The 25,669-nt window shown below is 45.5% G+C and overlaps 1 protein-coding gene across 5 annotated transcripts in view; it reads left to right on the top strand.

Moving 5' to 3' along the window:
- Window positions 1–25,669, top strand: part of LOC149367607 (FMRFamide receptor-like) — a 1,196,541-nt gene that overhangs the window by 960,301 nt on the left and 210,571 nt on the right. For all 5 annotated transcript variants that reach the window (XM_089556406.1, XM_089556382.1, XM_089556396.1 and 2 more), the window contains one exon: window positions 10,645–10,702. The gene's annotated coding sequence lies outside the window, so the exon portion shown is untranslated. The remainder of the gene's footprint in view (window positions 1–10,644; window positions 10,703–25,669) is intronic.

The raw sequence follows: 25,669 nt of genomic DNA, 5'->3' as shown, positions 1-25,669 counted from the left end.
TCTCCATATTTTGGAACGGTAGTAAGCACCTCCTCCTTGATCTGCAGGAGAACGTCTTGTGTCGATAGGTATTTTCGAAATCCAAACATAGTGTGCGGCATGAGTTCGTTGTCCTCAAGGTGGGTCTGCAACCTGTGATGCACAACTCTCTCGTACACTTTTCCCAAGCATGATGTTAAGGAAATTGGTCTAAGATTTTCCAGGTTTGGTGTCTTTCCGGACTTCGGAATCATTACTATTTCCGCATGTCGCCAGTCGTCCGGGAGGGTCCCCTGTTCCCAGTGTTTATTGACGAATTCTGTGAATCTTTTGATTGAATTGTCATCCAAATTTCTTATCATGGCATTAGTGATGCCATCCCTCCCTGGTGTTGTGTTCTTTGTGGCGGACATCACAGCGTGTCTGACTTATTGTATGGTAAGGGGTTCGTCCAGAGCGGGATTCGCTTTGCCCGTGTATGCCAAGCTGCTGTCGGCGTGTGTTGCATTGCCGATATAACGCTGCTTGATGTTCTGTAGTAGTTCCTCGTCAGTGCCTTGGAACTGGTGCGCGATCCTTTGGGTCGTCTTACGAATTTCGGATTTTGTCGTGGTTGAGTCTATGAGAGCCCTTAGCAAAGCCCATGTCTTGGCCCAACCTAGAGTCCCCTGAAGTTCGTTGTACTTTTGGTTCCAGTCGCGCCTCGAGAGCTCCGTCGCATATTCTTCGGCTTGTCTGGTGACCTCAGCGATCTTACGCTTGAGCCGCCTATTATGCTTTTGCCTTTTCCACCCTTTTAGTAGGCCCCGTCTGGCGTCAAATCAAATCAAATCAAATCAAATCTTTATTTCAGCACCGCAAAAATGCTGAGGGTCGTGGACAAAAAGCCTCTTTATGGGCTTGACTAGGCCCACGGCCCTTTTCTGCATGGCAGCATGGCATACAGCAAGAGAAAATTGTTCTAAGTTAATTGTACACAGCTCTCAGAAAAAAAGAGAAAAAAGAAAAAAAAGAAAGAAAAGGAACACAAATGGAAGTTCACAGAAGGTAAGCGACTTGGTACAGTTGTTAGGAATATAAATACAGGCATGTATGAAACAAATCTACTATGAAGGCAGTTCTTAATAGCATAGAAATATTGCATGAAATGTCAACAAGAGAATGACTGCAATAAAAAACTAAACAATGACTAAAGAAATATAAAATTCGTAACAAAAAGAAAACCGAAAAAAAAAGAAACTTCTACCTACATTTGTTTAAGTATGAGGGAAGGAGATGACGCAACATTTGAAGTCCATAATTTGTTCGTGAGTATGGAATTTCCCAGGTTTCAGCTTGTCGTGTAGTACGAATACTAGATTTTAGCTTTAGGTTTGCAATCTTAACTAATGCGGTATTATTCTTTTTTATGCCAGCTTCATAGCGCCTGAACAAGTTAGCAGCGTACATGTCCGGGATAGGAAGTAAGTTTAATTCAGTAAAAAGTGGTTGTGTGTGACTGTCAAATGGAGTGTTCATGATGGCGCGAATTGCTTTCTTTTGAGGAATGTAGAGTTTATTTTTATTTGAAACAGTAGTAGTGCCCCATACCAGGTGACAGTAGTTTAGACTTGATAGAAATAATGAATTATATATTAGAAGTTTAATGCATTTTGGTAAATATGATCGTAATTTTAAAAGAATACCAGACACGCGAGAGACCTTTGTAGCAACTGATTCCACTTGCAAGTTCCATGACATGTGTTCATCGAAGAATACTCCTAGACACTTGACTGCAGCCACGATGTCAATTGCTGAATCATTCAGCTTTAAAGCAGGTAACTTGCCCAATATACGGTTTCTTGATCCGAAGAAAACAGCTTTAGTTTTTTTTGTATTTATATTTAGTGAATTTGAACAACTCCAGGATGATAATTCTACGAGTGCTTGGTTGGCGTCTTTAATTATGTCAGCGGGGTTTGATCCGGTAAGAAGCATGGTGGTGTCGTCAGCATACATGACAAACTTTACTACACTGCTAATGTTGATGAGGTCATTAATGTAAATGCAAAATAATAGAGGCCCCGGGATACTTCCTTGTGGTACACCTGCAGTAATTAACTTCAAATCAGAATTTTTATTATTAATGACCACCATCTGTTTACGGTTCTGCAGGTAAGACTTCAACAGTTGTAGAAAAGTGCCACGAAAGCCATAATGACCTAGTTTTTCCAAGAGAGTGATATGATTAATATGGTCAAATGCTTTAGAGTAATCAATAAATACACCTAATGTGCACAATTGTTTCTCAAATGAATCTAGAATAATTTCCTTTTGTGTTAAAAGAGCAGTTTCTGTCGACAAGCCTTTTATAAAACCAAACTGGCGCTAGTAATGATATTATGTTTTGTCACGAAAGATGTCATCCGGCAATGTATTAGTTTTTCTAAGCCCTTTGAGAAAACCGGGAGTATTGAGATCGGCCTGTAATTCGAAAGATCATTTGGATCCCCACCTTTGTGTAAAACTGTGACTTTTGCAATTTTAAGTTTCGTTGGAAAGGTCCCGCAGCTGATGATAAGATTAAACAGATGTTCTAGCACAGAGGAAATTATATCTAACACGTGTTTTACTGGTGTAATCTGCAGACCGTATGCATCGCAACAGTTGCTGTTTTTTATAGATGCAAAAATGCTGATTACTTCGTTTGCCGTAGTGGGAGAAAAAAACGCGCTTTTGGATGTAGTTTCATGTTTCAAGTAACGCATGCAGTTTTGATCATGAGTGCTATTTGTTAGGGACACAAAGTGTTCATTGAAGCAGTTTGCTAATTTTGTATCGGAAATGATTTCGCCTGCCACAGTTATTTCATTTATTCGAGACTGGTCGTTTGGCCCCCGACCCAAAATGAAATTTATACGCTTCCAAGTTAATTCTGATTTCTTAATAACACTGTCATTGAACAATTGCTGCAGATACCGCTTTTTTTCATACCGCATGAGGCTATTAACTTTGTTTCTTTGTGTTTTAAATTGCCGTAGTGCATCATTGTCTTTGTGTATGAGGAATTTTTTGTATAATTTGTTCTTTTTACGAATTTCTTTTAAGCATCTCTTTGTTATCCATGGCTTTTTCCCTTAGCGTGTAGGTGTACGTGTCGTGAGAGGAAAACATTTGTCGTAAACATGTTTGAACTTTGCATGGAAGCAGTCGTAAGCTGTTTCTGGATCTGTAATCGATAGGACTTCAGTCCAGTCGACAAGGTTCATTTCATGGCGAAATGATTCCAAAAGGTGTAAGAGATGTTTGTCCACCTCGGGCGTGTTGGTAGTGAGGGCGACCTTTCGGGTTAGTTTTTGCCAGTCTGTCTTGATTCTTGCGACCCAGCCTTTTATGTCGGTGATCTCAGCGTCTTCAGACTGTGCCCTCGATTTCCTATAGGCTTCCCAGTTTGTCAGTCTAGCCTGGCCATGTTGTCTCCTGATCGGGAGGGTTTCTATAAGAAGGCGCTGCTACCTGGAAAAGAACGCGGCCGGGAGAAGAGGTGCGGAGATATTGGACTTGAAAGAGCTAAGGGACGGGGCCAAAATATGTGAAAAGGGTTTGTAGTTTTCGGAGAATAAGTCACAGGCACTGCAGAATGCAATATCTATAAGAAACAAGTGGATGGGAAGCACAGAAGCGTCAAAGTATTGTTGCAAACACGCAACAAAACCGTAATGTTCAGCGTCGATGGATTTCGCCAAAACGACTTCAGACACTCCCATATTTTTCGGGGCCGTGTAATGTGGCTTCTGTTTGACAAATACGGCTTAGAATATTACGGCAAAATAACAAAACTACACAGCAATAAAATATTATGCAAGCAGAATGCGCGCTTTTTTATAGTTTTATGTGCCGTACATGAACCGAACAAGCAAGGTTAACATGTGTCTGTCACCAGTTGTCAGTCGATTTATTCGCTCGTCGTCAAAGAACCCTCAAAATCTTTCTTGGTGTGCGCCGCCGCGGTGGCTCAGTGGCTATGGTGCTCGGCTGCTGGCCCGAAAGACGCGGGTTCGATCCCGGTCGCGGCGGCTGAATTTCTTTGGAGGGCAAATTCGAGGCCCGTGTACTGTGCGATGTCAGTGCACGTTAAAGAACCCCAGGTGGTCGAAATTTCCGGAGCCCTCCACTACGGTGTCTCTCATAGCCTTAGTCGCTTTGGGACGTAAAACCCCATAAACCAAACCAAGCCAAACCTTTCTTGGTGTGCAAGTTTCACGCAAAATAAGCAAAAAACTCTGCCTCTCCCGTAACCGAGAGTAGAGTAAGCATGAAATGTTTACGGGCATAATGCGAAGCGCGCGCGGACACGACGAGACGCAGGTCTGACAAGAATGTATATGCAGCGCGTTCGAAACTGTCCGAAGTGCGTAGAGGCGAAAGCGTTTTCAGCACCACTGCGTATGTGACACTGGTGATGTTACCACTGGATTACGTCACACATAATTCATGACGAAGTAATGACAAGTTTTTATTAGTGTGTAATGACTGATTAATGACTAAATACTAATAAACTGCTAATTAATAACGCTTAAACTTCGCTTATTTTGAAACGAAATCAAGCGCACAACAACACGCACACAAGAGAGGAAAGACACAGGACAGGCGCTATGCACCATCTAGCTATGCACCATCTAGCCCAATCAGAAGTTTTGTTAACTTAAACTTCGCCTTTAGGAGTGGAACGCGACAGCGTGTTGTAGCGCTGCCAGGCAGTCCGCGGAACGCCACCACCCGTTCGGCGTGATGCCTCGTCCTTTGAACGCGACGCTTTTTGAGGAAAGGAAATTACGTAGTAATTCTCTGCCATCTCGGTGGACACCCGAGCCGCACCTTACAGGAAGGTAGGAACGCCACCACCCGTTCGGCGCGATGCCTTGTCCTTTGAACGCAACGTTTTTTCAGGACAGGAAATGGAGCAGTAACTCTCTGTCATCGCGGTGGACACCCGAAGCGCACCGTAAAGCATTTCATGCTTAAATATTGTGGCATGTATGTGCTTTTTGCACGCGTTATTAGAAATCGGAAATTATAATTCCGTGCATTATCAAACGGCAGCTCGACTGATATCTTGATAAACATTGAGAAGGCACTGGCAGCAGTTATTTTTTGTGACTCGTTTGGAGACCAACCGGCGCTTGCATACCGGTCGCGTAGGAGGGCTTAGAGAGTCTCGTTAAATCTCGTTAAGTCTTGTACGGTGCCCGGTTGTTCTCGTTTCAGAGCCCGGATGAGTGGATCTCGGCAAACAAAAGCATGTTTATTTGTGGTTCACAACTACTTGTTATGGTTTTCATCAGTGAAGGTGCCGTTTGAATGCAAGAAAAGAAACTTGCGGGTAAATAAGCCAGGACTTGAGCAAGAGCTATATAGCCCCAAATGCAAATTACGCAGCAGAATAATAAAACACGGGAATGGCGCGATCACAGGGTACGACGTAGGGAAGCGTAGGAATCTCTCAGCGCGTGTCTGCTTTGTTTATGAAGCACCGGCCTAGTATTTCACGTGCGCAACACATAATTCGAAATTACGAAGTGACTGCTTCATTTCTGGACGCTCCTAAAACTGCGCACAAAGTCGATTTAGCGAATGCACTTCAACTAAGCTCTAACGTTCGTATCGCGATCTCCATGAAGCAGATGCACACTGCGCACTGAGGCAGTGAGTTTCTAGAGCGAATCAAAAAAGTGATTTTTTTAAATCAAAATTTAATTAAATGAAACTTATTTGATTTCTGTGAAAGGCGCCTTTGGGCTGGATGCCAGAAACTCGCTCGAGCAGAGTGTGCAAAAACAGTTTCAAGTGCATAATGTTCCATGACAAATACGGGGGTCATTACGCCCCTAAATCCGACAAACACAACAGCGTGAGATCTGTCTGTGCACTTTTCACACAAAGTGTATATTTTGCTGATCAGCGGCTTGGCTAGGCCATATATTATTACACGAATCATTGCCACTGGGTCACGCCAGCGCGCATTCTTTAATTACTAAATTTGCGGGACGTTTTAAAAGAAAATTTAGTGATTAGTGCAGCCGCTCCTAGTAACACTGATAGAATTCTTTCCATCTATGGTAGTTGGTCTGGATGTTTGGTCTGGATGGAAACCAATTCTACTCTGCCTGATCTGGCTGATTGAAGATTGTACAGACTCTATCATCGCTTACCTTGTAGGTAACGGACAGTAAGCTGATGGGTCTGTAAATCTTTAAGTCCATGACGTAGCATCTCTTATGGATTAGCATGAAGTTTTCGTTCTTCCAAGCTTGTGGTACGCTCAACGACGTCCGTACGTCATTGCGTATGTAGGGTCGCCAAATTTCCTAGCACAATCTCCCCTGCGTCCTTTAACAGATGCTGTTACCTGATTTTCACCATTTACTTTCCCTCTTTACATTGTTGCTAAAGCTTTCTTTACTTCCTCGTTCGTTATTGATGGGATGTCCCACTGGTGTCCGCTGCTCGCATTCTCAGTACCGTCCTGGCTGCACAATAGTGAGCGGATAAAGGCTTGTCTGCGCGGCTTCCTTAACAGAATGTTTTGTGTCGGGTTTAGTGGCGCGTAAGCATCTAATACTATCATGTGCAAAGCACAAGGGGTAGAAAACTGTTTTCTGCTCGATATCACAAACACGTAAAAGCCATGAGTTGTCTACATGGCCTGAAACATTAATTCGTACTTGTTAGTAATGATCAAGGGAAAGAACTTTAAAAATGCCTGTTTCTGAACTTTTTAAAGAAGGTAAGGATACCTCAGCGACAATCCGTCCCTGGGCATGGATCTCGAGGCTCGCAACGAATCAAATAGAAACCTTAGCCTTCTCAGGAACAAGAAGGTGGCTGAGGTGTGTCACCACATGTAGTAAGGCACAGGGTAAAAAGTGAGATTTTTCAAGGACACCTGCTTCCCTTAAAAAACTAAAACCACCTGAGATATCATGAAGTGTATCTTCGCCTGAAATCAGTGCTGGGTGAAAAGGAATGTGTTCTTGAAGCCCGGGCCCGGCCCGTGAATCCCTGAGTGAAGTCCAGCCCGGGCACGGCCCGGCCCGCTCCGCAGTAACGCTTGAGGTATACTGCTCACTCTGAGCAAGTAGACCACTACTAGACGGATAAGAAACTGGCCGACAAAGGTTCTGAAACCACAGTTTGGCTTGCAGAAATTGAAGAAGCGCAGCTTGTTCGGCCAGTTGCTGCATGGTACGTAGAAAACCAGCGAAATGGACGCATTCACAAGGAGGAGAAGTACACAGGACAACGCCAGCGTTGTCCTGTGTACTTCTCCTCCTTGTGAATGCGTCCTTATCGCTGGTTTTCTACGTACGTGCTTGCAGAAAGTTGGTTCTTTTTAATCCAGAAGGAAGTGATTAAGAGTAGTGCCCGCCAGGTCCGTCTTTTGTGCAGTGATCTCGTGTAGGTGCGCAAAGATAAACTCGGAAGATCCGAGAGCCAAATAATAAGGGCTGCATACGCGCGTAATAGACTACTTTGCATTTCCCCATGATTTTAATCAGTTACATTTTGCCGCCCGGAGGTACAAACATTAAAGCTGCCTAGCAAGCAGAGGGGTGACATTTCTTTAGTGAACGTGATCTTACACTTTGAACTCGTAGCCGAACTGGTCGCCTTTCAGCAGAAACGAAAAGCTAAAAGGTTTGAGTATTTCACTGTGCACTCTAAGAGCTAAAGGAGAGCGGGGAACTTCTTTCGATGGAGTATACGCTTGTCCCATATTTCACTCCTTTTTCCAGAGTCGCCGCACTCCTGCAAGGCGCCCTCTCTCTGCAGGAGTAGAGACACTCCTTTATTACGAATGGCTGGGGAAAAAAAAGCTGCGTTGGAGCGAGGATTCGAACCGGGGAACACTGCATTGCGAGCCGAGTGCGCTACCTCTATCCCACTCGTCCCAAGTATAGCTGAGGACGAATACGCCGGTTCTCGTCCTCAGCTATACTTGGGACGAGTGGGATAGCTTTTGAATAGTTATATATGGTTACATTTTGAGTTACGCGGCCGTTCCGTGCGTATATGTAGCGAGTTCTGTGCCCCAAATTGGTAGATCGCTGGCTGGTTAGAGTTGGCACAGCTCAGTAAATGATGAAACAGTAAAGCCAACATCTGAACGCCACGTAAAATCTTTACTCGACAGCAATTTCATGGTGCACGGTACGTTGACTCGCCCTTCGCGAACGAGTTAACTGGTGGCCTGATGCACTATTATTCGTATTAAAATGATGTGTAGTTTTCCTAGAGCACTCATAGATAATTCATACCGTAGTAGCAATGCAATATAAAGTGCTTAGACTAATGTTTCGCTGTCGACTGCGAAGGTTTACGAGATCTGACAGAAGTGTTTTCCTTTAACAGAAGCATTGCTCGTTTCTGCGAACCGCTTTTCCTTGGAAGTCGCTGTGTTGAGATAGATGTTGCAAAATGTGAATGGCGGTTCCGAAGTGCATAAAATATATTCACACAGCAATAAACTAATGTTCAGAATAAATTGCGACTGCTATCATGACAGTCTCTCCTTATACGCATTCTACGTAAGTGCATAACTTCGCTGAATGGTATACGCTATTCAGAACCCCGCGGCGGTCGCATTTCGATGAAAGCGAAACGCCAAAGCCTCATGCACTGCGCGATGTTAGTGCACTTCGCTTTGGGATGTTGCGATGTCAGTGCAGTCGCTTTGGGACGTAAAATCCATTGAAATCAAATCAAATATGCTGTATGAATGCAACGCAATAATCTCCAAAGTGTACACTGCACGTACCGGTTATGTACAAGGTATGGCTCTGTGGGCGGAGCACAGCGCACTTTCTTGTTTGGTTGTTTTTGCTTATCACTAGTTTGCATGAGATGCGAGTCACAGGTCACTATATATATGGCTCCGCTGCAGTACAAAATCTAAGAAAATAAACAACCTCCAACTTCCTCAGGCCCTAGAGGGAGTGCACTCGCAGTTTTACTCTTTACCGAAGAAGGCATTTCACTCCTTAGGAAATTTGGGCGGAGTAAACTGCTGCTAAAGAGTGCAGTAGCCGGTATACTCTATCATAGAGAGTCTCAGTTCTTAGAGTGTGTGTGTTTTGAAGACTGTAAGCGTCCTAAACTAGTATGTTCTTCCCGAATACATTTCTAATACTGTACAGGTATGATTTGGGATGACGAACGATGAATGGCCAATTAAGACCGATTGAATTTTACTCTTACTGGTGGAGCAGAAGATAGCTAGCGAACCACGTGATAACTTACAGGGCAAAACACTTGTCATGACAACCAGACTGAAGAAGCGAGAAGGTATAGATGTGGTTATAAGATGAGATTTACAAACTCTCGCGAGCTTTTGTGGCTATTTCATTTACGGGACGTTCCGGTCAGCTGATCAAAAATAAAACCAAACGCGCTTTATTTTGGGAATTTTATCACATGAGAAAAGTATATCAAAACATTCGGCAGTGAAAATGTATGGACAGTTAGGCAACCTCACTATTGTTTGCCAACTTCCGTGTACAACCGCACTTCCATCATATACTGCCGTTTTTGAGCCGTCAGTGTAAAATTCGGTCTAGTTGACATATTTTTCTTGCAATGTCAAGCATTCCTGTAATATGTGTTTTTATGGTGTTCGATTTTTTCGGAAGTCTGTGCGCGTGAAGTCACAAAACGGCTGTACCATGGGGGCAGTGAGTAGTCCCTTCAGGCGACTTCAGGGAGGCTGTCCAGTATTTCCAAGTTTTGGCAACTGATCTGGAAGAGGAGGAGCAGATGTCTGACTGATTACTTTTGAGCAGTGTTCTGGAGGCGCAGTGTGTAGCAATCGAATAAGAAAAATATGTTTCGGTGGAGAACTTATTTTCAGCACGTACGCGCTTTTAAGCATTGTTCTTCGGTCTTCTTGGGATGGTCCATTTCTTTCTACATAAAGGACATTTATGGGAGGCGTTCTGTATGCTACAATTGAAGGACGAAGACCTAAGTTGTGAACTGGGTCTAGTCTCTTTAAATACGACGGCCTGGCTGAAAAATAAACCACGCATCCATTGTCTAGCTGTGTGTTTGCCTTTCTGTCTTCCTGTCTGTCAGTCTGTCAGTCTGTCAGTCTGTCAGTCTGTCTGCATGTATGCATGTATGCATGCGCGCGCGCGCGCGTGTGTGTGTGTGTGTGTGCGTGTGCGTGTGCGTGTGTGTGTGTGCGTGTGCGTGTGTGTGTGTGTCTAATCTTTGCATTCAACCTCTCGAACTTTCCCTGTTTTCAGTTTGCTCTCACCGTCTGCCTTCCTTGGACATGTATCCATTAGACTCGGCATTTTTTTGCATGTATGTCCTCTTGCTTTTGGACCGAGGTGCAGAGGCGGGGCACCGATGCGACCATTAGACTCCTTTGTCTACTGGAGTCCCCACGCTTCCTGGTCAGCGGGCCTTAAATGGATGTGCTGACGGCATTATATCGTCCCCTCTTCTGCGGGCGAACGGAATGAAAGAAGCACCCTTTTCTCTCCGCCTGGCACACACTCTCGCAGACGTTTCAGCCATCGTTCATTGCGCTTCCTTCATGATCACATTCGTTGTCGGGGAGGAAAGCCCGTAAGCTCTGTGTCTCTGGCCAGCAGCCTGATGGAGTCTACTTTATTTTTCCAGTCTCTTCGCTTCGAGCCGCTGCCAAGGATCTGGGAGCAGCAAGGTGTGGGTCCGAGCGGTGAGTGTTTCTTTTTTGAGCGAAGCAGTGCGCGACCTCTACGAAATACCGTGCATGACTCTGCAGATTAAGCTAGCGCTCCATCTCAAAGATACAGTTCTGTAAAAAAAATAGCTTCACATCGAACAAAAGCTGATTACAGTAACCGCTAAAGCCACAACCATGATGAGGCACCTGATAGGGATGATTGTATCTTTTCGCGGACTGCATAATGCCTATATATTTTGGCATGCTCGAGAATGTACTCTGGCTACCGAAAGTATCCTTTAAAAAAAGAACAGCACCATGTTGTTAGCATAGGCTTATTGGGATTCGCTATGAGCCGGTTGGCGCTTAACCAGTGGGGCCTATGCAACCTAGGGGCCAGAGAACGCTACCTTTTTTACAGCATCGACGAAGGTTAGGCCGTCGGTCACGGGATATGCGCTGCGCGAAAGCGCCCGCTGCGCGCGACATCGGTGAGGTCGCGGTGCAATTGTCACAGATGCTACCCTTTGCGCTTGCACATAAACTTATGTTTGCGGTCTACGTCACTGGCGGCAAAAGCTGGAGGAGGAGGAAGAAGAGGAAAGGCAAGGAGGTTAACCTGGGTCTGCGCAGCGCAGAGGATCAGGCGAGTACACGTTGACAGCGTTTCATCGTCTCCAGGAGAAATGTATGCGGAATATGTCGGGCGATTTGCAGTCACTGCTACAGCAGGCTCTTTTGGACTAGGCGACCGCTGAGCTTCACTGAACGAACTTTATGAAGCCGGTGTCCGTAACAAAGGCCCTCGGCTCGGCTGCGAAGCGACATAATGCTGCGCGCATGTCCTTTTTCTGAATGCGTACATTGAGAGCACGTTGTCAATGCTGTAAGTGAGTTTAGACGATTTAAGTCCCGCGTAATTAGCACAAAAAAAGAGGGTGGAAAATATCTACCACTTATTAAAACAGTGAATTCTCGCGGCAGTCACGACCTCCAAATTATTGATACGGTGTGATAAGCCAGAAATGCACAACATGAGAGATGACGATGACGTGACCTAATGGCTGGCAGATCTAGCGCGAGCACTGCGTCCCGTACGATGGCCCGTGTCGCCTTCTTTCTGCCGTACCAGCGTGTACCTTTTTTGGCATTCCTACCTTACAATGAAGGGTGGACTGTGTGCAGTGACAGTAGACAAAGTTCTTTGCGCGTAGCAGGCCTAATGAGCGTTCATCGAAGCTCTGAGCTTGTAGTACAACGAATAAATATCTTATTCGAAATTTCTTCTTCGGAGATCTCACCCGCAACACAGATAGTTCTAACAGTTTTTTCTCAACATGTCCATAGGTGGCTATTACATACAGCACTTGGCTGGAGGTTATAGCCTACGTTACTTGCTATGAGGCTATAATGCACATGACTTACTTTGTGACGATGCGTCTTCTCGAAGTCAAAGCATCGCGTCGTCGGCGCAATGAAGAATCTCCTACTCACAGCACCCTTCTCTGGAAGCACGCTTCTTCTTTTGAAGCACGGATGCTGGCTGCGCACTAGATTATCTGCCTTCGAGGCTCTGCAGGTAGGCTTGCTACTAGTGCTCACAGTGGCTAGTACTGCTCCTTGCTTCGAGAATATCAGGGTTTTGCTGCTGTCAAAGCTCAATGCTAAGACGTTTTATATAGAGTAACTCCGTCGTCTTTGTGGAAGCACAGCCAGTAATAGTTCCCAAAATTTTCAGAGATATTTAAATAATCCTACACATTTGTGAGGTGTGTCAAGGGGTATTATCAGGTAAAAATTAATGTAGGTTCTAAAACTCCTTCTGTCGCGGAACGGCTGCAAAAGAGTGTTGCAGGTGTGTACATTAAAAAAGCTATATAAACAAAAGTAAATACTTCAGTACATTCAAACGAAGTACATGTCTAGTTTTTCCATGAAGGTGCTTACATTTATCTAGCTCCGTAAGCGCTCTAATGCTTATGCCTGATTGTCTGGACGAAAATAAACGTTTTGTCGAACAACCAAGAGCAATCTGAGCGCGGTTCTCGTGCAATGGAGCCTCTTAATCACAAACAATGAGAGAACCTATAAACTTCCAGTTTCCCGACACTTGCACGAGCACACAGGTCAGCACCGCTTGCACGCACATACGAATATTTAAGTTCTCATTAGGACGTGGTCGAGCCAGACAGCTGTCAGTTGTGGCGTTTCCTAAGAGGGAAGAGCTGCGAACGCCACTCCCTTCAACGTCTTCGAGGCTGTTAGGATTTCCGCCCGCGCAGCTGAAGCCCCCTTAGCAATTGAAGCTGTCTCACGAGAGGGACACCCTTTATCTTTTTAAATCGAAGGCTTGCAAAAGTGCCACAAAAAGAGGTTGTTGATCAGCTGAAGTAGCTCGCGTAGGCTGTTCTCTCCCAGAAACCTGACTAGGCTCCGGCTCTTAGCGTTGTCCGTTAGCCAAAAGTAAGGTGTTCCTCCCTTGTAGCCCTAAGTTCAACTCTCTATAATCTGTTTACTCTTGAGTCCTGCGTTCCTGGACACGACCATATAAGGTAGCGAAGGTGAGCGGACGGCACGGGACATTTGGCACATGTTCTGGGCACTGCATCCTTTTAGAGTCCCCGACGGGGTGTGGGCCGCCCTCATCCTTCGAGGGGATTCCTCTCCAGCCCTTTTAAATCATCCGACGCGGGGTGAATTGGGGCACGCTTACTTCTCCCTCGTGTATAGGAAACGGCAAGACGAGAAGAGAGGATCACACGTGCGGGAGGCAAATTGTATTTGGGCCCTCGTGTGTAAGGGCGTCTGCTTCGTTCTGGTCCATATTCTTCCAGGGGCCAGAGTAAGCGCACGCGTTTCATTGCTTCCATATTGAGAGCACCTGAGTGGTGCTTAGTTTCTTCGTGACCCCTTTGAGCGATCTAATAGCCGCTAAGTACTCTGTTTTGATTCAGGCTTCTCGTATAGACGTTTTGTTATTTATAGACTCCATCGAATCACGGATAGCGCAGAGTTCCATCACAAGCGCGTCCGGGTGATCCGAGGCGTATACCCGATGTGTGATTAAATCAGAATGTGTGGGCTAGTAGTCGCCAATCTTCAGCCCTTTTCTTTCACCGATGCGTCCGCATAAGCTATACACGTCCCAGGACTCATATCATGCCATTTTTCCAGTTTATTTGTTTATTCATTACTTACAGTGCCTTTGTCAAGGCATTAGAGTAAGGGAGGAAGAATAACACATTTCTCTCTTCACAAATTTGCAGGTACATTGCCCACGAAGCTATGCTTAAAAAAAGAAAGCATCAACGGGATCGCAAGAACGCGACCAAAATACATAGAAAATATGGCAACATGATATTGAGCAGAGCAAACACACAAATAGACAAGGATATGGTGGGCGTGAAATCCACAAGTGCCAGTGATCTCCACCATGGTTACCACCGAGAACAGCCGAAAAATAACAAACTGTCAAAAAGGTTGTGTCATTTCTAAAGAAGAATAAAACGCTTCACTGGAATAAATGCGTACAGCAATGGCACGCAAGCGATTCCGTTGAGGAATCGTTTTTGGAAAGAACGCTTCTTTGAATGCTACGCTGTTACATCCGTATTGCTGAATGCACACGTGCCGATATGTGATGAGGGGGAAAGCGATAGGTGTTGCGGGAGACACCAATAATTGATTAGTATATTGCATGAAGTAGCTGTGTGCGAAACATCATTCTGCGATGATGAAGCGCTTCCCATTTCAATGTTAATTTGGCCTGAGTTTCACTAAACTGCGTTCTCATACTGGTTTGCCAAGCACGCACCGGGCTGACAATGTTTCATTTTATTTATTTATTTTTATTTCAAGATGCCCCTAAAGGCCCCCTTCACGAGGGTATTACATAGGGGGTGGTAAAAATTTCAACTTGAATACATAGAAGGAACATTAACATGAGTAACAGGGCAAAAAAAAGAAGCAAGAAAAGAGCAATAACTGGTAGTCAGCAAGAATCGAAACGTGGCGGAACAACAAGACACAAAATAAACAAAATAAAGAAACAAGAAAATAAAACACAAAGATAAAAACAACGGAATAAACAGAATGAAAAGCAAAACTCGAACACATTGCGGTGAGCAGAACAGAACTAGAAGAAAACTACACATGGCTTTGATTTTTTAAAAGTTCATGAAATGATGTCGCATTCATTTCAGTTGCGATTGTGTAAGACAGCCGGTTCCAATCAATAATGGTTTTGGGTATGAATGACTTAGCACAACTGGAAGTGCGACATGTGATGCGTTTGATTTTGAAAGGATGGTCACGGCGTGGAAACACTGCTGAGGGTAAGTGAAAGAAATCGTCGTGAAGCAACGGTTGGTGGTAAATTTTGTGAAAAAGAGTTAAGCGAGCCAGTTTACGACGATGGGAAAGGCTTTCAAGTCCAGCACGAGCTTTTAAAGCCGTGATGCTAGTAAAACGTGAGTAGTCAGAATAAATGAAACGAGCAGCACGGTTTTTCGGGGATTCATGTTATCTTTGATGTAGGCTTGATCTCAAATCAAATCAAGTTTATTTCATATTTACAGTAGTTGGTTATGGGGTATATACATCAGGAGGCCCAAAAGTCGAGACTGCAAATAGGGCCTCCTCAATTAATAAGCGTACTCAATTTTAGGTCGAATTAATGTACTATAAGCAAGTTTATGCACATGCGCAGGAGCATGTCGAAGGTTGCGTTTTAAAAGGCCAAGAGAACGGTTAGCAGCTGCTAGAATCAAGTTAATACGATAGTTCCAGGTCAAGTCTGATTGAAGGTGAACTCCTAGGTACTTGTAAGTGGAAGTTGTCTGAACTGTTATGTCATTAAGAGAGTATGCGGTTGGTATGCGATAAGAATTTCTAGTAAAGGAGACGAGCTTTGTCTTAGAGGTATTTAGGGTCATAAGCCACAACTGGCACCAAGTGTTAATAGAATCGAGGTCAGTTTGTAAGGATTGTCGGTCACAGTCATTTGTAATGGTTCGATACACAACACAGTCGTCAGCAAACAGTCTAATTTGTGAAGAAATGCAAATTGGCAAGTCATTAATAAATGTTAGAAAGAGCAGGGGACCAAGCACACTCCCCTGAGACACACCAGATGTGACATGGGCCATTGTAGAGTTAGAACCATTAACAGAAGTGAACTCAGCGCGAGATGAAAGGAAGTCTTTAATCCATGCTAGTACCTGAGGGTGAATATTAAGGTGCGATAGCTTGAGAAGTAGTCTATGGTGGGGAACCCGATCAAATGCCTTTGAAAAATCTAAAAACAAAACATCGACTTGAATTCCGGCATCTAAAGAAGTAAATAAGTCGTTAGTAAATCCGGCGAGCTGAGTGTCGCAAGAAAATGCCTGGCGAAAACCGTGCTGATATTTAAATATGATGTTATGATCTTCAAGAATATGAATGATCTGAGTGTGTATGACATGTTCAAGGAGCTTAGAGAAAGTGCAAATCAATGATATGGACCTATAGTTTTGAGGACCACAGCGGACGCCAGATTTGAAAATTGGAATTACTTTGGCTATACGCCAGTCCTGCGGGATGGAGCTAGAAGATAAAGACTGAGAAAAAAGTAAAGACAAGACTTGAAAAATACTGTGAGATATGTTTTTTAGTATTTTGTTGTTAAAGCCCAGTGGATCCGCGCTTGTAGTAATTTTAAGATTACTTAACAAAGTAAGAATACCATCTTCCCTGATGACTATTGGGGGCATTGAATAATCATGGTTAAAGAATGCAGCGCGAAAAGACAAGGACAAACAAAGAAGTGGACAGGACTGGCGCTGACTACCAACACATTTATTCGAAGAAACGAGCAGCTTTTATAATGCCATCCAAGACCCACGTGACCAGATAAAGCAGCAGGCGTGGGAAATCTATCTATCACTGATACACATCATTGCACACAACATGGAAGTAACAGCACAGCGAGGCGACGCAACGTCACCCTGGTGCCTAAAAACTGCATGGCTAAATGACCAGGATGAGGCAAAATAAACGAGTAACAAAAGAATGAATTATCGTCTACTGCTGTCCACTCATCGTGAGGCAATTGGCAGAAACAAAGAACAAAAGCCAAAACAAAACAATACGCAAAACAGTGTAAAAGTCGAAGCAAAGCACAGTCAAAGAGACAATACAACAAAAAGGAACGCTACGCGAAAGCTGTGTCAAATGCTGAAAGCCATACAGTGTCTAAGAAAAAGTTAAAAAGTTCTAAGGAACAAGTCAAAAAGTTCTAAGGAACAAAATTCAAGCAAAACAGACGTACTTAAAGCGGACCTAGAAAACTCAACTCCTTGTCTGAAAGTAAAATTGAAGGGGTGCTAATGCACTTGTCTCCAGTTTTGGCGATCAACCGTGCTTCAATGATGACCCTTTCTATTTCGGTCCTCGTTCGTGCTCTGATGACCGTGCGCTTGAAGAATGGTTCGCACCCTTTACAAATCTTGCAATGGTCGTCCAGGCGCCCGCCGCTTTTGTTGCGTACCTTCCGGCGGTGCTCAAGCAGTCTCTCGTTGAGGCACCTGCCGGTTTGCCCAATATAAACGCTCCCACACTTCAAAGGTATCTCATAGACGACACATGTAGCACACTGCGTAAACGGATCAACATGTCTTACAGGGCAAACCTTTTTCTTCTGCTTTGCCAGCAAGGTACGAACTTGTGATAGTTTGCACAGGGCTGAAAAGACGAGATTAACATTGTTTCTTTTTGCGACCTTCTTTAAGCTATGGGACAGCTTGTGAGGATATGGGATTACGGCCAGGGGAGGCCGTTTAGCCTGCTCAGGCTGGCCTGCGTCTTTGGCTTGAACTTTTACCTTCTGTAGAAGGGTCTCAGAAACACTACGCACCAGTGCTGGTGAGTAGCCAGCATCGTAAAGACGTTGGACTTGTTTCGCAACGCTGCTCTGCATCGTATGGGCACAGCTTTTCGTGAGCGCTGCCTGGATGGCGGATCAAACAATGCCTCGCTTGATCAATTGCGAGTGTGCGCTGTCATCCGGAAGAAGTCCCTTCTTAGAGCGAGGGTTATACGTCCAACAGAGGTGATTTCCTTCAAAGCTAAACAGCAGGTCCAAAAACTGTACAGCCTTGCCGCTCGGAGGTTCGCACGTAAAATTAAGTCCCCCAGAGTGGGATTTGAAAAGGGCGACAATCTCACTTGTAACACGGTCTACAGAACCAGGCGGGCAGCTTTTGAGGACAATCAGAAAATCATCCACGTACCGGTAGACCAAATGGACCACAGTACTCGGGAGATCCTGGCTAATGCGCTGATCGGCGGCGTTTGAGAGCATTTGACACAGCTTTCGCGTAGCGTTCCTTTTTGTTGTATTGTCTCTTTGACTCTGCTTTGCTTCGACTTTTACACTGTTTTGCGGTATTGTTTTGTTTTGGCTTTTGTTCTTTGTTTCTGCCAATTGCCTCACGATGAGTGGACAGCAGTAGACGATAATTCATTCTTTTGTTACTCGTTTATTTTGCCTCATCCTGGTCATTTAGCCATGCAGTTTTTAGGCACCAGGGTGACGTTGCGTCGCCTCGCTGTGCTGTTACTTCCATGTTGTGTGCAATGATGTGTATCAGTGATAGATAGATTTCCCACGCCTGCTGCTTTATCTGGTCACGTGGGTCTTGGATGGCATTAAAAAGCTGCTCGTTTCTTCGAATAAACGTGTTGGTAGTCAGCGCCAGTCCTGTCCACTTCTTCGTTTGTCCTTGTCTTTTCGCGCTGCATTCTTTAACCATGATCACTGACCAACAAGCCCAAACAGCCACTTTAGTGCATTGAATAATCTCGAAATGGGTTGAGAACTGGAGAGGTGGTGATGACTTCTTGAGTGAAAACAGATGAAAAGGCATTGTTGAAGAGCTGAGCAGAATGGACATCGTCCAGCTGGTCACCATCAGAAGTTGTCAAAAAAGAATCAGCACGCGAATGAGGGTTAATTACGCTCCAAAACCTACGGGGGTTATTAGATAGCATGGTAGGCAAAACGTCATTATAAAACTGGCGACGGGTAGTTTTAAGCATTTTTTGGTAGTTTTTATCACTTTGTATTTTTCCCATGTGTTTAATTGGTTGTTAGCAACTGCCTGCCTATACAAAAGTTTTTTTCTTATTATTAGCTATTCGCAGCCGCCCACTAAACCAGGGCGCACTTTTGCTGCACTTAATTGTGATAACAGGTATGTGTTTTGTAATGAGGTTAATTAGAGTAGTTTTAAACACTATCCAGTTCTGTTCAATGGAACAGAATGTAGATTCAGCCAAAAACCGCCCAGAGAAAGAGGTTAATTCATGGTTGATTTGGTCAAAATTAGCTCTGCTATAACACCTGATCATCTTGGTGGTAGTTTTTCTTTCGATAATTCTGCAATTGATGCACCCAGTAATAATGTCATGGTCAGAAAGACCATTGAGGTGAAATATTTTAGAACAAGCATCGGGATTATTGGTTAGAATCAAGTCAAGAATGTTTGCAGTGGTACCTGAGGATCGCGTGGGCTTTGTAATGAGCTGAGTTAGGTGAAAATCAAGACAAATCTGTAGGAAAGCGTGCGCATCCTTATCACTTGGAGGAACAGATAGTGTTTCCCAATTGATGCCTGGGAAAGTAAAGTCGCCAAATATAATTAGGACAGAATTTGGAAAACGCGTACACACATCGGTCAGTAAGCGACAAAATTAATCTGCAAAACCATCATACAGGTCGGGTGGGCGATACAACACACCAGCAATAATGTTCGTAGCAGTACATGTCAAGGAGACGAATACACACTCGAGAAAAGTAGAATCAACAATTGGTATAGATATGAGCTCTTGCTTAATGGCGATAAGCACACCACCTCCTCTTCTGTTCTTTCTGTCGCATCGAAAAAATTTAAAACTTGATTCGCATGAAAGGATGTCATCATCTGAGATACAATCGGTAAGCCACGTTTCAGTTAGTGCAATTAATGAGGTTCCAGACAAGTCGATAAGGGAGCAAAGGGCATCACTTTTCGCTGGAACGCTTCTGATGTTAGTGTATAGGAAGCAAATGTTAACACTTCGGTCCCGGCAAGATTGGTAGCGCACGATCGGAAGCACCATGATGATTTGAATGTTGTCAGTTGGTAGAAGGCTCACATAGACGCACAGCCCGGTTGTCAGTAGTGTCCCAGAGATAAACGTCGTCGTTTACGTGAAGTTTATTAAAATACAGACGAATCCGTTCCCCATCTTTCTTTATCGTCTAAGAAAGCTGCCACAGTTTACGGCGCTTATCGGGAACAGCCTCAGAGTAGTCGCATGATATGCTAAAATTGGTATTCTTTAGTTTGTAGCCAAGACTAATGCCGGTTTCTACTTCTTTCTCACTATAAAATTTGGTAATAATGGGTCGTTTCTTGTCAGTCGAAAGACGCCCTAAGCGGTGAGCTCTGGCAAAGGAAGTGACAGTAACGCCAAGTTTATCTGTGCAAAATTCTCTTGCATGCAGCTCCGAATCTTCCCAAGGCTCGGAGGGATCAGAATCTTCGATGCCAAAAAACAACACGTTCGACCGCCTTGAGCGATTTTCCAGATCATCAACTATGTCCTGAATTTTTTTAGAGATATCCGCATTTTCAACAGGCTGGCTGGAGGGTAGAGATGCAATTTTGCATTCCATGTCATTAACTCTTTTAGTTAACTGTTCCAGTTCATTCCTAAGGGTGACGTGCAGGTTCAAGACTTGATTTATCAATTCAAGAATGCTTGTGTTGTTCGCCTCAAGACGTTGGACGGCTGAAGCTACAGCGTCAAGCTTGTCTTCTTGCGCTTTAGTCACAGGGCCTGGGTTTACCTCCACGTCACCGCCAAGAACCAAAAGGCGCCAAATGTACGACGCAGCAGCACGAACATGCTTCACATAATCCACTACATCAGGTGGCCACGACACCGCAAAGAGGCAAACATTATTGTCACGATAACACTTAGTTTCAAGATAACTAACCTGTACAAGCGTCTTTCTTAAGTACGGATCCGTAGCAGCAGTGTCGTGGCCAACAGCGTCAACAGGAATGACGCCCTTTTCAAGTAGCCAGTCAGGGGACGTGGCCCCATGTTGCTCGACGAATTGTGAAGTGGTTTCCAGACTTAGCGGTGAAGGGTAATGCGGCCAGTCCGTGGGGAGGCAAGTATCAGACGGCTCTGTAAAGTAGGCTGCAGCGCCGCTCTCCCGGACGTCTATTTTCGGCCCATCCAGGCAACAGAGTTGAATTTGAATTAAATTTATTTTAAACAAGCATGTTTACATACATGTTTGAGGTGTATGGAAGAAAAAGTCGCTCGAGAGCAGCTTGACAAAGCTCCCCTATCCCTTCTATACTCAGAAGTGCAGGACAGAGAACACAGATTGCACTAAAAAAATAACAGGTAACAAAAGTCAGGCAGAAGCAGTGCAGTACACCAAAAATTTTGCGAATACTGCTATACAAGACATTATTATATGCTCACTTTAAATTGGTTATCTTGCAATCAATCATCATCATCATCAGTCTGACTACACCCACTGCAGGGCAAAGGCTTCTCCCATGTCTCTCCAATTAACCCTGTCCTCTGTCAGTTGCCGCCACTGTATCCCCGCAAACTTCTTAATCTCATCCGCCCACCTAACTTTCTGCCGCCCCTGCTACGCTTGCCTTCTCTTAGAATCCACTCCGTTACCCTTAAGGACCAGCGGTTATCTTGCCTTCGCATTACATGCCCTGCCCAAGCCCATTTCTTCCTCTTGATTTCAACTAAGATGTCATTTACCCGCGTTTGTTCCCTCACCCACTCCGCCCTCTTCCGATCTCTTAACTTTATACCTATCATTTTCCTTTCCATAGCTCGCTGCGTTGTTCTTAACTTAAGCTGAACGCTCTTTGTTAGCCTCCACGTTTCTACCCATAGGTGAGTACCGGTAGGATACAGCTGTTGTATACTTTTCTCTGCAGGGATATTGGTAACCTACCATTCATGATCTGAGAGAACCTGCCATATGCGCTCCACCCCATTTTTATTCTTCTAGTTATTTTCCTCTCATGATCCGGATCTGCGGTCACTACCTGCCCTAAGTACACATATTCTCTTACTACTTCCAGCACCTCGCTACCAATTGCCAACTGCTGTTCCCTTGCTAGGCTGTTGAACATTACTTTGTTTTTTTGCATGTTAATTCTTAGCCCCACCGTTCTGCTCTGCCTGTCTAACTGATTGATCATGCTTTGCAGTTCTTGTCCTGAGTGGCTTAGCAAGGCAGTGTCATCAGCGAATCGCAAATTACTCAGGTATTCTCCATTAACTCTTATCCCCAACTGTTTCCATTCCAGTCCCCGGAATACCTCCTGTAAGCAGGCAGTGAAGAGCATTGGCGAGGTCGTGTCTCCCTGCCTGACACCTTTCCGTATTGGAATTTTATTGCTGACTTTATGGAGAACTATAGTAGCTGTGCAATCGTTATAAATATCTTCCAATACTTTCACATAACACTCTTCTACACCCTGATTCCGCAATGCCTGCATGACAGCTGAGGTTTAAACGGAGTCAAATGCTTTCTCGTAATCAATGAAGGCTATATATAAGGGTTGGTTATATTCTGCGCATTTCTCTATCCCCTGATTGATAGTGTGAATGTGGTCTATTGTCGAGTATCCTTTACGAAAGCCTGCCTGATCATTTGGTTGACTAAAGTCCAAGGTTGTCCTGACTCTATTAGCAATTACCTTAGTAAATACCTTGTATCCAACGGACAATAAGCTGATTGGTCTGTAATTCTTCAAGTCCTTGACATCTCCTTTCTTATGAATTAAGATAATGTTAGCGTTCTTCCAAGCTTCTGGTACTCCCGAGGTCACAAGGCATTGCGTATACAGGGTGGCTAGTTTTTGTAGCACAAACTCTCCTCCGTCCTTCAACAAATCTGCTGTTACCTGATCCTCACCAGCTACTTTCCCTCTTTGCATTGCTCCTAATGCTTTCTTTACTTCCTCCTTCGTTACTGGCAGGATGTCTCATTGCTGTGCTCGACTGCCTCCCTCAGTAACTTGATGATTACATTCGCTACTGTATAGATTTGTGTAGAACTCTTCGGCTAATTCAACTATCTTATCCATATTGCTGATGACATTGCCCTGTTTGTCTTTTAGCGCATACATCTGGTTTTTACCTATGCCCAGTTTTCTCCTCACTGATTTTAGGCTACCTCCGTTCCTTAGAGCATGCTCGATTTAGATGCCCGATTTAGAGCATGCTTAGAGCATGCTCGATTGCTCGATTTGCAATCAATATACAGGTGCATTCGAAAAAAATTCTTTTTTTTTGCCTTAAAAGAAAAAGAAGAGCTGCTAATATTTTGTTGCGTAACTTTAAATTTATTTAATGTGTATGGCAAAGCATAGTTAAGTGTTTGAAAGCCATAGTTTGTGCGCGGATGTGGAACGTGCCAGTGTTCGTGGCATCGTGTCGTGTAATTTCTGGGATTTTCATTTAAGTCAGCGATGTCTAAATAACATATTGTTCAGTTTAACGTGAACTTTAAAATACCTTAGAAAGCGAAATTCATATATTTTTTCGATTTCCCTGATGTGGCATGTTGAGAAATCGGAGCTAACGTGTGACATAAAAGATTATAGTGTGCCATCGTGGTCCGGCCGCAGAAGACGACGACAGTGCCAGTACGCCTGCCAATCACGCGCAGACTGGATTTCGCGGCTGCTTAACTGCAATGCCGGCGGCGCGCTGTTCCAGCCAAATATATTTGTGGAGTCCCGACCCCGACGGGTGTCTACGATTCGTCTCCACAAATTTGGTGACTCCGTACTTCGCGTCTTCGTTCTCTGCACCAGCCTTGCGCTTGCATCAGCTGCTTCGCTAGGCCTACCACTGCCCGGAGCTCGAGACTCCGCCTACCTTCCATCGTGTAAACCTTGGCCATGAATCCCTCCACCCCTGTACCGTATCCGTCGCCTCTCACCCTGCCAACTCATGAGTCCGCGGTCTCCGCCCTTAAGCTCCCCGACTTCTGGTCATCGGACTCGGAACTTTGCTTCCTCACCATCGAGGCCTTGTTCCGCCGGCACCGCATCACGTCACAGGTGACCATGTTCGACCATGTCATTGGTGCGCTCACGCCAGCAACTGCTGCGGTTGTTCGCGACGTCCTGCGCTCTCCGCCTGCCGATCGCCCTTACGATCATCTTAACGCGAAGCTCATCCAGCGAACTACGGAAACGGAGCAGCGTCGCCTGCAGCAGCTCCTTACCTCAGAAGAGCTCGGAGATCGCAAACCTACCGAGCTGTTGCGTCGCATGACCGCCCTGGCTGGAAACTTGGCCACTTCACACGACAGCGTGCTTCAGCGGGAACTCCTCCTGCAGCGCCTGCCTCCGCAGGTGCGCATAATCCTGAGCGTGTCTTCATCTCGGACCCCGGAATCCCTGTCTACGCTGACGGATAACATCATGGACAGTCGGCTTTCCCTCCGTTGCAACACTTCATCGCCCTCCTGCCCCTCAGCTATCGAGCCCAGCTCCTGACGATTGCTATACCCGTCTCACTGCTACTCATGAGGAGCTAGCCCGGCAGGTGGCGCAGCTTACAGCTGAAGTTGCAGCCCTTCGTACTCGTCGGCCGCATTCGTCGTCTCCACCCAGCCGTACCGGCACCAGTGCTTCTGGCAATCGTTCTCTGCCCTCGACGACCCTTTGCTGGTTACATCGCCGCTACGGCTGTCGCGCATGCCACAGCCGCCAGCCCTGCTCCTTCGCGGGAAACGGTCCGGCCGAACACTGAAGGCGACCGGTGTTCTCGGCCCGCGATCCAGTCGCCTTTTCCACGTCACTGACGGTGTAACCAAAGTCCGCTACCTCATCGACACTGGCTCCGAGATCTGTGTTCTTCCGCCTGCGTTGGCTGAGCGGTGCCGCCCTTTAGACTCTCCTCCTCTGACCGCAGTCAACGGATCTACCATTCGGACATACCACCAAAATTCAGTAACTCTTGACCTCGGACTCCGCCGTACCTTTCGCTGGGTATTTGTCATCGCGGACGTGCGCTCGCCAATCATCGGCGCCGACTTTCTATGCCACTACAGGCTCCCAGTTGACATGCGGCAAAACCGCTTACTGGATTCAAAAACAAGCCTAGTCGTCCAAGGCGTCTCTTGCCGCGCTCCACCACTCCGGCTCCTACAGGCGCTCAGCACCCTTTCCGACCCTTGGTCCAGCACACTTGCCGAGTATCCAGATGTCTTCCGAACCCCGTCCCTTCAAGCGCCGGTCGCTCACAAAGTGGCTCCTCATATTGTGACGACTGGGCCTCCCGTGTTTGCTCGCGCTCGTCGCCTCGCACCGGATCGCATCGCTGTCGCCAAACAGGAATTTGAGCATATGCTAGAGCTTCGCTTCAGTCATCCCTCCACCAGTCCTTGGGCATCGCCCCTCCACATGGTGCCCAAAAAGACCGGCGACTGGTGACATTGCGGCGATTACCGGGCCCTCAACAAGGCCACAGTCCCTGACCGCTACCCGATTCCTCACATCCAAGATTTTACATCGGCTCTACATGGCTGCACAATCTTCAGCAAAGTCGGCCTTGTGAATGCATATCATCAGATTCCTGTGGAGCCGTCGAATATCCCGAAGACCGCCATTATTACACCTTTTGGCATGTTTGAGTATCTGAGGATGCCTTTCGGTCTTGCAATGTGGCCCAGACTTTTCAGAGTTTCGTTGACCAAGTCCTACGCGGCTTGACATGCTGCTTAGCCTACCTTGACGACATTATCGTCTTCAGCCCTACGGCAGAGGCCCATAAGCTCCACCTGCATTAAGTGCTCGCAAGACTCAGCCGCTTTGGTCTTGTGGTCAACGGACCGAAAAGCGAGTTCGGCGTTGCAGAGTTGGACTTTCGCGGCCATCGCGTCAACGCCCATGACATTCGCCCCTT

Source organism: Amblyomma mixtum, chromosome 1, assembly GCF_055824585.1.
Source record: "Amblyomma mixtum isolate Tamu chromosome 1, ASM5582458v1, whole genome shotgun sequence".
In the NCBI taxonomy this organism is placed as follows: domain Eukaryota; kingdom Metazoa; phylum Arthropoda; class Arachnida; order Ixodida; family Ixodidae; genus Amblyomma; species Amblyomma mixtum.
The sequence above is the reverse complement of the archived record's forward strand: the minus strand, read 5'-3'. Positions and strand labels throughout refer to the sequence as shown.